This window comes from Sturnira hondurensis, unplaced genomic scaffold (assembly GCF_014824575.4).
Source record: "Sturnira hondurensis isolate 20B ecotype Veracruz unplaced genomic scaffold, ASM1482457v3 Scaffold0008948, whole genome shotgun sequence".
NCBI lineage: Eukaryota > Metazoa > Chordata > Mammalia > Chiroptera > Phyllostomidae > Sturnira > Sturnira hondurensis.
This window is the reverse complement of record NW_028081579.1, coordinates 2,946,925-2,959,382: the sequence shown is the minus strand read 5'-3', so window position 1 is coordinate 2,959,382 and position 12,458 is coordinate 2,946,925. Positions and strand designations below refer to the sequence as shown.

Sequence of the window (12,458 nt, the reverse complement as noted above, 5' to 3'; positions counted from 1 at the left end):
TGCAGGTAGTCTCCAACAATGTGCTTTTTCTTTGATATGGATAATTAATATTTTTCCAGTCTTGATTGTTATGCAAACACACGTTTAGGATAAACCACCAGGCCTCAGCTTCTACCACCAACAACCCACTATCCTTAAGCTGTTCTTAAATAGAAATTCTAAGCATACGCATTTATATACATGTGTTTATGCATTTATATAAATGTGTGTGTATATATACACATACACACATAATTTGACTAGTATAGACACCTTTCTGCTTTATAATGCCACACAAAGCAATTGTACTTATATGCAATGTTTTCACTGCACTTCTTGAACCAGAGTTGGAGTTACTACAAATTATTATGGCTTGTAAAGGGTATGTGCTGTGGAGGAAGTTTTCTAACAAGTGAGTCCTCCCCACCCCACCACCACTCCCCCTTGACTTTTGACCTCCAACAGTGGGGAGCAAATAGGGTACTTATGTAGTACAAATGTTTAATGGTAGTACAACGATTGAATGAATAAGAATATATCTTCTGTATGAATAAGAATATATCTGGCAGTACAGTTGTTACTGTTAGCTTTCTAGAACTCCCCGGACATTGCCTGTATCACATTGCCATTGTTGGCCTCTTGGACACCATTTTCCAGGTTTCAGGTGGGGACAAAACTTGCATTGTCTGGTTGTAGTTTCTATTTTTAAATATTTCATTTAGATTTACTTTGTTTAAGGTGACTCTGCTGTGATCTGTTATCTGTTGACTTTTATACTTTACTTTTAGCAAAGAGTGTTAATACTACAATGTCCAGATACCTGGGACTGCGATGGGCAGAGGACAGCTGACTTTCATCTCACGTGCCACCTACAGAGATAGCTTTAGGGCTGCTGAGAGAAAAAGAAATAATGAACAGTATTAATCAGTTGTTGGAGCTTCTCCTGTTAGTACAGTATTACTCTCTCTACCTTTTGAATTGAATGGATTTTGAGACTTAAAGAGAGGATAGGATTTTTTTTAGGGCATTAATTGTAAAAGTATGCACTACAGTGAAAGAGCACTGGGCAAAAAAGCAGAATAAGTATGGCTTATTACCTGTCAGTGTTAACCTCTCCTGGAACTTGGCTCTCTTTTGTAAAATGAAACATTTTGACCAAGTATCTAATAATAATCCTTTCCTAAAGATACAGTAGGAAGGCACAGAATTTAGAATGGAGAATTTAAATGACTGTGGATGTCATTTCGGCTACTCTGAGTTTTCTTTTTTTAGTGAAAACATTGAGGCCTTGATAGATTGTATTCAGTCACATAGTTACTAAAATCCAGTTCTCCTAACTTGTATTCCAGTTGCCTTTTCCATTATGCTGCTTGTGATAGGCTGCCTTATAACAACCCTGGTATTCAGACACCTGTATAATCCTTTCTCCTAAGGGTAGACTGGATCTATAGACTCACTTCTAAAAATTAGTAAGATGGGGGGTGGGGGGAAGTTAAGGGGTAGAGAGATTGAGCAAAAGGGAAATGGACATGGACAACAGTGGTGATTGCTGGGGGAGGAGGGTATAAGGAGTATAATGGAAAAAAATACAATAAAGATTAAGTTGAAAAAAATATGGCAAAAATGGTCAGTGTCACTAATGAGATTAAATTACAAAAGTCTGTAACTTCCTTTTTGCTGGCATTTTCTTGCTCACTTTGATGAAGTCGGCCACCATGTTATGAGTTGATGTGTTTAGAGACCCACCTGTCAAAGGCTTGATGGCAGCTTTGGGAAAATCTCTTTCCTTATGGATATATGTGTGTGTAAGTGATTGACAGTTACTGACAGTTTACTGTGTGTTAAATCTCCCTGTGTAATTGTGGATTTTGTTCTTTCTTGTAGTTTTTATTTTGATTTATTTATTATGAGGTCATGTTATTAGAAGCATACAATTTTAAAATTGGTTTTTCACCCTATGAATTTAACCTTTTTTCCATTAATAAGTATTCCTTTTTACCTGTAGTAATGATTTTTGTTTTATAGTTTAGTATGACATTTTTAATAAACTTTTTATTTTGAAATAATTTAGACTTACCAAAAAGTTGCAGGAATAGTACAGAAAGTTTTTGTAAACCCTTCACCCTACTTCTAATGTTAATGCAATGCATAATCATAGTACAATGATCAAAACCAAGAAATTAATATTGATGTAATACTATTCACGAAATTATACACTTTATCCAGATATCACTGGTTTTTTCATCAGTGTTCTTTTTTTCTGTTCTAGGACCCAATCCGGATGTTTACTTGTCAGGTTTCCTGAGTCTTCTCTAAGCTCTGACCTCTCTCTGACTTTGATATAGCTATCAGCCTTCTTTTGGTTCATGTGTGCATAGAATTGGATTCCTAAAAATCCAGTGAGACATCCATGTTTTACAATTGGAGCATATAGTATTTGGATCGTTTTATCCATTCCTATTTTATATTATTCCATTTTTATCCGTTGTTACTTTGGAAATTATGCATGCTTTACCATTCTTTTGATGGTTATTGTAGAGACTATTGCATTCTGAAATGTATCTTTACAGACCTTTCTTTATACATTTCTTACATGTGTATATCTATCTAAATACATAGTTTTGGGAGTTTTTTGCTTTTTTATTTTCTTAATATAATAATAGTTATGTTTTATTATTTTACAACTCCCCCTTTTCATTTTATAATATTTTATACATATTTCTATGTCATTTTATGCATGCAGAGTGTTTATAGTATTTATATAGCATAATTTCTTTAACTAGACCTTAATGTGTAGCTATTTGTGCTACTTCTAATTTTTTAAAATATAAACAGCACTGCAGTTTATGTTCTTGTATGTCTATGTTTGCACCCTTGCTAGAATGCAGATTTCTAATAGAATTATCGAATCAAAGTTTGCACGTTTAAAGCTTTAGTTAACATTGTAGGCATTGTTTTTATTTTTTAATGGCATAGTTTTTTGTAAAAACAATATATACTCATTATAAACTCTTTTAAGCAGCATGAATAAATAAAAAGATGACAGCAAAACCTTGCCCCAAATTCTATAACCCCAACAAAAACACCATCATTTAACATCAGATGTGTGACATTTTATGTTTCTGTCCTTGCAGTATTCAATATTTTTAAAAACAGTGCCCATAGGCACATGTTTATAAAACATCACAACACCATGAAAGAAAAAAAATCCTGAAGGTTTAGAAAGAAAACAAAAATAGGCTCCCTGAAAAGAAAAAAGAATTGAATGAACATACCAGCATTAGTCTTCTTGACCAGCATTATCATCTGCTAAAACATAGTGTTACAGTGATTTCAAAGTTTTGAAGGATAGTAGTTTCAACCCCCAAATTCTTGGCTAGTAAACAACTTTTGAAGTATGGGAATAGAACAAAGACTTTCATTCCAGGGGATCCTCAGAAGTTATGCTGTAGCAAAATAAAGATGTGAGAGAGAGACATGGGGTGTAGGAAACAGTAAATCCAACCCAGGAGAACAGTGAAATGTCCCAGGCCTAGAAGAGTACAGAGGATCCAGATTTCAGAGAAGCCTCCTAAGGAAGGAGGTTGCCAGGAAATAACATCAATCTAAGAGGTCTTATCGGTGTAATCTCTGGGTCTGCAGTTTTCTCTGTTGGAAGTTTTCTTGAAACTGTGAATTCATTTCCTTTAATAGATACAGGACTATTCTGGTTATCTCTTCTTAATTGAGTTTGCTTTGGTAGATTGTGTCTTCTAAGGTATTTGTCAAATTTATGGGTGTAAAGCTGTTTGTGATATTCCCTTTTTATCTTCTTAATATCTGTGGGATCATTTTAATGTCCTTTTCTACTTCCTGATAATTGGCAGTGTATGTCTCTTTTGATCAATCTGGCAAGAGGTTTATCGATTTCATTTCAAAGAACCAGCTTTTGTTTTCATTGATCTTTTCTAGGTTGATTTTATATTTTAAATTTCATGGATTTTTGCTCTGTTTTCATTTCCTTTCTTCAGTTTGATTTGGGTTTAATTTTCTCTTAATTGTGTATTTTTTTAAAGATTTTATTTATTTATCTTTAGAGGGGAAGGTAAGGAGAGAGGGATAGAAATATCAATGTACGGTTGCCTCTCGTGTGTCCCCTGCTGAGAACTGGCCTGCAACCCAGGCATGTGCCCTGACTGGGAATTGAACCGCGATCGTGTGGTTCGCAGGCCCGTGCTCAATCCCCTGAGCTACACCGCCAGGGCTTAATTGTGTATTTTTTAAAAGTGGAAGTTTAAAATATTGAGAGGCCTTCCTCCTTTTTACATATATGTATTTAATGCCATAAATTTCCCTCTAAGCACTGCTCAGGCTACATCCCATACATTTTGGTAATCTATATCCATTTTTATATTGTTTAAAATACCTATAATTTCCCTTTCTTCTTTCTTTTTGAATCATGGGTTATTTAGAAGTGTTTGAGGATTTTCTAGATACTTTTCTTTTATTGTTTATAGTTTTTTTTCTAGTAGTAAGAGAACATAATTTGTAAAATTTCAGTTCTTATAAATTTGTTGAGGTTTGTTTTATAGACTAGAGTGGGTTCTTTTCTGGTGCCATGTGCACTTGAAAAGATGATGTATTCAGCCATGTTGGGTTGAGTTTCCCATAAATGTCAATGAGGTCAAGTTGATCGATATACTGAGTCTTCTATATCCTTGCTGATTTTCTGAACACTTATTCTCCTGATTGCTGAGAGAGGTGTAGTGAAGTTCCTAACTATAACTAGGGATTGGTCTAATAATGTTTTCATTATAACTCATGTATTTTGACACCCTTAGTAAATTCTTACATATTTAGGATTGTTTATGTCTTGTTAGTGAATTAAACTCTTTCATGTACATCTTTAATCTTGGTAATATTTCTTGTTTTATTTTGTTTAATATTAATATAGCCACTCATTTCTTTTGATTAGTACTTGCATGCTTTTTTCCCTTACCGTGCTCCATTATCCTAAATAAAATATAATTAGGAAAGGGTAATATGTATGATATTTTCATTTTGTGTGGAGAAGTTTTAGAACGTGTACACAAAGGGACTGAATATGGCACTGGTATACTTAATATTTTAAATTGAACACCCCGGCTGGGTGGCTCAGTTTGTTGGAGAGTTGTCCTGTGCACCAAAAGTTTATGGGATTGATCCCTGGTCAGGGTGCATAACTAGATTGTAAGTTTGATCCTTGGTTGGGGTACAAATGGGAGGCAACCTATCAATGTTTCTCTCCTTCCCCCTCATCCTCTCCATAAAATAAATAAAAAAATATCCTCTGGTGAAGATTAAAAAATACATTAACAAAAAGACTTCTGAGTCTTCTGGTCAGTATGGCAGCATAGGTAAACATGGCTTGCCTCCTCACACAACCACATCAAAATTACAAGTAAAATATAGAACAATCATCATTCAGAACAGTCAGAAATTGAGTTGAATGGAAGTCTGACAACTATGGAATTAAAGAAACGCATCCATCCAGACTGGTAGGATGGGTGGGGACGTGAAACAGGCCAGTCTCACATCCACATGTGGATAAAAATTTGGGAGGGATATTTTGGCAGCCAGGAGCCCCAGCCGCACACCAGGCCCCTCCATCTGAAGGTAACAGTACCAGGGTAACAGTACCAGGAAGATAAGTCCCCATAACTTCTGGCTGCAAAAACCAGCAGGGATTGAGTCAGTGGAAGAAACTTCTGGAGTTCCAAGCAGTTCCTTTTAAAGAACCCACACACAGACTTACTCAGACTCCCTCTGAGCTCCCATGCTAGGATAGCAGCTTGAAAGGCACCAGAGACATACAGGGAAGAACTGCAGTATCTGGCATCCCGGCAGGGGCTGGGTGACATCTGTCTCCCAGATAGAAAGGTGGGCAGAGGCCGTTGTCCCTTTTCTAAACCCTCTCCCTACAGAGCCAGTGGGCAGGAGCCATATCTGAGACTCTAACTAACACTATTTGTTAGACCTGGCTAGCACTGTTTCCCCTGCCCTGGAGATCTCCCGAGGCTCTGTCCCACCCAATTCACCAGCCCACCCAAGCTATTAACAGTGGCTTTTCCACATTAATGGCTGGTCTTGGCTCATGCTTCACAACTTCCTAAATCCTATCAAACAAGCAACAGCCAGCCTCAGTATACCCTTAGCCTCTATACCTCTTTTTTTTTATATGTAAGATTTTATTTGCTTTCATAGAGAGGGAAAAGGAGAGAGAAAAAGAGGGAGGGGAACAGCAATGTGTGAGAGAGATACACTGATTGGTTGCCTCTCTCATGCCCCCAGCCAAGGATGTGGCCGCAACCTAGGTGTGTGCCCTGACTGGGAATCTAACCAGTGACCCTTTGGCTTGCAGGACAGTACTCAGTCCACTGAGCCACACCAGCCGGGCCACTTCCATAGATCTTATTAAGTGGCTCCAGGCCTGGCACTGGCAGCAGCCAGCCTAATTTTACAGCTTGACTTCACCTGGGGTTCTGTAAGCCCAGCACAAGTAGCAGCCATCCCTGATTGCTTTATAGCTGGTGCAATGTTGCCTTGGCAGAATATAGGTGAGGGATGGCCTTGTCCTGCACAACCTAGGAAACCCAGAGCCTGCATACCCAGTTGACAGCTACAGACCACGATGAAGCACCACCATACTACCCCTAAATAGCTGATCCTCCACAGAGGGTAGAGGTTAGTGGTCAGTGGTCACAGCCAGTCCTTGCAGCTGACTGGCTTGGGTAAATCCTTCTTATTGACCTGCCAACAGCAACCAAGGCTCTGTTACGGGAGGAGGATGTACTTACTTTACATGGAGGGTGTACCTTGAGTATACAGCTTGGGTGATAGGGGAGGCTGTGCCACTGGACCGTATAGGACACCTACTACATTAGGCCACGCTACCACATTAGGCCACGCTACCAAGATAGAGAGTCATAGCACCTCTATGGAAGACTGAGAAACGAATACAAGGAGGCTGCTGCCAAAACAAGGAGGCAAAGGAATGTGGCCCAAATGAAAGAACAGATCAAAACTCCAGAGAAAGAACAAAACAAAATTGAGCTAAGCAATCTATCATATGCAGAGTTCAAAACATTGTTTATAAGGATGCTGAGGGAAGTTTGTGAGGATCTCAACAGCATAAAACATCCTGTCACAAATGAAGGATACACGGATTGGAATAAGAAACAATTTATAGGGCTACAACAGTGGAGTGGATGAAGCCAAGAATCAAATCAATGGTTTTGAACATAAGGAAGCCAAAGACAACCAATCAGAACAACAAGAAGGAACAGGAGAATGTAGATAGTGTAAGTGTTCTCTGAGACAGCTCCAAGCATTCCAACATTCACATCTTAGGGGTGCCAGAAGGAGAGAAGAGGGAAAAAGCAATTGGAAATCTATATGAAAAAAAATGAAGGAAGACTCTTAATTTGGTGAATAAAATAGAAATGTAAGTCTAGGAAGCGCAGAGAGGCCCAGACTGTGGATGCACATCGAAATGAAAATGCCAAAGGTTAAAGATAAAGAAAGAATCTTAAAAACAGCAAGAGAAAAGCAGTTGATTACCTATAGGAGAGTTCCCATGAGACTGTTAGCTGATTCCTCAAAAGAAACTTTGCAGGCTAGAAGGGATTGGTAAGAAATATTCGATGTCATGAGGAGCAGGTGCCTACAACCAAGATTGCTCTACCCAGTGAAGATATCATTTATAATGGAAGGGCAGATGGAGAGCTTCTAAGACAAGGAAAAAGCTAAGGGAGTTTATCATCTCACCACCTTGAGGGGACTTACTTAAGGAAAAAAAAGAGCATCAAGACTATTAACAATAAAATGGCAATAAATACTTACCTATCAACAATTGAAGCTGGAGAACAAAGTAAGCACACAAAAACAGAGACAGAATTATAGATACAGAAAATGTTTTGATGGTTGCCAGATGGAGTTGTGGGGGAATGGTGAAGAGCTGAGGATGCTAAAAAATGCAAACAGATAGTTTGCAGAATAGCTGTGGGGATGTAAGTTACAGTATAGAAGTGGAGTAGCCCAAGAACATGACCCATTGACACGACCCATTGACATGAACAGAGGTGTGGGTGTTGCCCAAGGGAGTTGGTGCTTGGTGGAGGAGGGGCAGAGGGGGAAGATTTGGGACAACTGTAATAGCATGGTCAATAACATATAATTGAGAAATAAACTTACAGAAATTCAAAAAATATATATATATAAATATTTTAAGCTGAAACAATTTGGCAAATGGCAGGTTCAAGAAGGACTCTCTGACCTCCCTCTTCTCCCCTGAAGCAGGTCACATATGACCCTCTTGTGAGAGGTGCCCTCCATATACCTGAAAGGAAGGAGCATCCTTATCTCCAAATGTAGAAGGATAAGGATACTCACAGGATCCAAAGGGACAGGCCTTGCTATGTTTCCCCCAGTTTACTACTCTTGGCTGCTATAACCTTTGTCCCACCATGTTTTCCAGTTTTCATCAGATGTAGTATAAGAGGGTTTAGACTTAACTATTTGTGGGGTCGTTATTTGCTTGTGAAGGCTCTTTTGTCATGTAAAACTTACATTAAATAAATTTGAATGCATTTGTCCTGTTAATCTATGTTCTTAGTTTAATATTTAGTTCCAATCAGGGATTTTAAAAGGATTGAGAAAAAGCTTTTCCTCCACTATGGTGTGTATTTTGTTATTTATGTATTTATTTATTTTAAATAATGTTTCGATCTTAAGAAGTATGTCTTATTAAGGATGACCTAAAATCATGTAAATTTATGTTAGGATACAATGATAAAAGTGTTCATCACACAATGAGAAAACTTTTTGCATCATTACTCAGTTGGAATTTGAATGGTAATTTCTTATAGATACTATTTGTATTCAAGTGTCGAAGTGCTGTTGCATTAAGTCTCAACCATATACATGTAACCTAAACATTTTCTAAATGTTTAAATTCCTTCCTTTTTGTGAAATACTTTCTGAAGTATGGCAGACTTCTAAAGCAGCATGTCTTGAAACTAATTAGTACTTCAATACCTTTTTTATCTTTTAAATTTAATGTAAATTGAGCCATTTCCTTAATTTATGTCAAATAACTTATTACCAGATTGGGAGCTGCAGGTATTGTGTGATAGAGCTTATGATATCTCAAAGTAGAACATTTTATTCAGTGGCATGAGCTGGCACAGTGGGCAAGATTATTCTAATTCATTTGGGTAAGTGAACTACCGCTTAGGGAGTTCTTACACAGAAACTCACTGAGTTTCTTTGTCATTCTTCATTGGTAAGACATGCAGCATCAGATTTCAGTGGCTTAATTTCTATTGTCTTTATTTCATGCAGATGATGAATTTTATTTCCATTTAAATTAAAATCGAAGTTTACATCTTTAAATGTCTATGTTTTTATTTGTTAATCATCTTAGATTTAAAATTTCATTTAAATACTTTGTCACATGATTACTAACTGGTTGGCCTGAAAGCTCATATTTGATCTACATGTAAATGTATCTTAGATATTACAGAAATTATTTTCTTCACTAAAAGTTTTTTTGGAATCATTGTCTTCTAAAGTATGTTTTAAGTATTTATGAAAAACAAAGGACCATATTATTTGCCTATTAGTGGATAAAAATTTTGACTACTTTTTAACATTTCCACATTCAATGTTAATGGTATCTTTAAAAGCAGCCATAAAGGTGTTCCTTTTACTGCTATTTGTAACAGAGTATGATATTGCTACCAATCAAATATTGAACAACCATTAAAATGATTTGAAGAAAAATGTTTATGATATAATATTGCAGGAAAAGAATCACATATCTGTAGACATTGAGTACACATATATAAATATGTAAAACAAAAATGACCAAGTCACCATACTAAGATTTTAAGAATAGTTTATATTTTGGTAGTGAGTGTAAGGGGTGATCTTTTTTTTCTTTCTTTCTATTTTTGCTTTAGTATATTTTGTACTGTTTTATAGGATATAGTCATTTGGGCAGTGTCTAGAATTTATAGCTCCAATTTTTTCTATCATTAGCAATCTCTACAAAATCGAGAATTCATTATCATTTGACATTAACATTGGATCAGCTCTGACTTCTAGAGATTATGGTTAGAGTATAACCAGCGTATTTGTTTTAAAGGAATTAATGATTTTAAGCCCTTTGAAATCTTCCAAATGAGTTGTCAAGAGATTGAAAAGTAATTATATAGAAAAATGTTTCCTGTTATTTTCGAGAAATAGCTACTTCTAAGATCTGGCAATGAAGTGTGAGTGAGTAGGAGGGAGAGAGGAGAGGAGGAAAAAAGAGAGAGAATAGATGTGTATTTTTAGAAGAGGGAAGAGGGAAGATGGGGATGAGCTTGAAGGTACAGAATTTCAGGCACCACCAGGTCACTGTTGCACATTTGTTGTTACTGTACCAATGATCTCCTATGGTTAGAATTGGCTGGGGAAGGCGGCAGTCTCTGAGTTGTGTACTAGGATCAGAAAGGCTGTGTTGCAGTAATAACCTCCAAGTTGTGACTTAAAGCACACAAGTTTATTTCTCAACCAAACGAAATTTGGCTTACAGATCAGAGTTCTTCTACCTTGTGAGCTGACTACCTCAAGTATGATTTTTAAGGTTGTTGCAGGAGGGCAAAAGAGGGCTAATGGATATCGTAGAATGCCCTGAAGGCACATCTTGAAATTGACTTGTATCACTTCCGCCCATATTATTTTTGCTATTGAACACAACTCAGTCACATGACCCAAATGTAAAGACAACTAGGAAATGCAGTTTTCTTATACAGGAACATTAACTGCTATGGTTGTATGTCAGTCAGTCTTGTGTTTGGAAGGGGTAAAGGTAGAATAAATAAATGGTGGTTAGATCTTGTAAGGAATTAAATGTTTGTACTCTGCCCCCCACCATTCATATGTTGAAACCCTAACGTCGTATTAGGATGTGGAGCCTTTGGGAGATAATTAAGATTCCATAAGGTCATGCAGGCACAGCCCGTAGGAATTAAATTAGTGCTCTTTTAAGAGTCACAAGAGAGCTTGCTTCCCCTCTCCACTCTCTACCATGTGAGAATACTGTGAGAAGTGGGAAATCTGCAGCCCAGAAGGGGACTCTTACCAGAACTCAACTGTGCCGGCGCTGACCTCAGACTTCAGGTTCCAGAACTATGAGAAATAAATACCCACCCTGGTTGATGTGGCTCAGTGGATTGACTGCAGGCGTGCAAACCGCAGGGTCACCTGTTTGATCCCAGTCAGGGCACATGCCTGGGCCAGGTGCTCAGTGCGGGGGTGAGTGAGAAGAAACCACACACTGATGTTTCTCTCCTTCCCTTTCCCTCTGTCTAAAAATAAAATAAATACGGTCTTTAATAAGCAAATATCTGTTGTTTATAAGCCATTCACTCTCTGGTATTTTTGTTATAGAAGCCCAAGTGTTCTAAGACAGGTCCCATCTGTTTTCATTACCCCAGTAAGATTTATGCCCTCCCTTAGTATTACCCCATTGCACTTGCAGCTTGGGTTATTGGGTTATTGGGTTATTCGTGGGGCAGACACAAATTGTTCTAAGGCAACATGGCAGGAGATGTGAGCTGCACACATTTTTCTCTCACTTAATCTTCCAGCATCACCAGTGTTTGCTCTTCACTCAAGGCTGTAGACCTCCTCTCCCACAAGCTTCCTTTGAGACAGCTAACACTTATATGAATTTCTTGAAGTTTTTGGTTGATTCCATGGGTCCATGATGGCCTCTTTTTTTTTTCTAGTTTTTTGGCAAGAGAGAGCCAGCAGTCTTTGAGTTCACTCACTGTCTTACAGCTTTCTAATTTCTGAATAATCGAGGCCTTCCTAATTTTTTTAACAAAACTTCCTTAGGGAAAAATTCCAACCTTATCTGAAAAGGAAACAGTTTTATTTCTTATTCCTGTAAACAGAATGAACAATTAATTACTAAGGTCTAGGTAAGATGGCACTTTTGATAAACCAGGAACTTTGAGTATCTGACAATTACAAGGATAGCAGACTTTTATTGGGTTACCGGTGGAATATGATTCTTACTTTAGCAAGCTTATTTTCTTTCTTCCAATAATTGATACTGTTGTTACCCATGCAGGTCAGGACAACAGTCTACAAAAGTAGTTTCTAAAAATTACTTTATTAAAGCAAGTACATTGTTTCAAATGTTTAGCTTCCCATGGCACCCAAAAGGAAGAAAAATTAAAGACAATTTGATTTGATAAAATAAGCACCCTAAACAAAGGAAAGTTATAAAGTTGAAAATGTTAGTTTCTAAAATTAGCCAACACCTTCATCAGAAATTTTACATTGGATCTTTCACTTAAAACATATACTTTTTAACTAAGTACTGTGCTCAACAGAAACTAGAGATATGAATTAGAGCTATATTAAATCCTTAGAAATTATTAAAATATTAATGTATGATAGCCTTA

The 12,458-nt window shown here is 37.1% G+C and overlaps 1 protein-coding gene across 5 annotated transcripts in view; it reads left to right on the top strand.

Moving 5' to 3' along the window:
- The window catches only part of MIPOL1 (mirror-image polydactyly 1), a 300,958-nt gene that overhangs the window by 3,304 nt on the left and 285,196 nt on the right, over window positions 1–12,458 (top strand). The window lies entirely within an intron of this gene.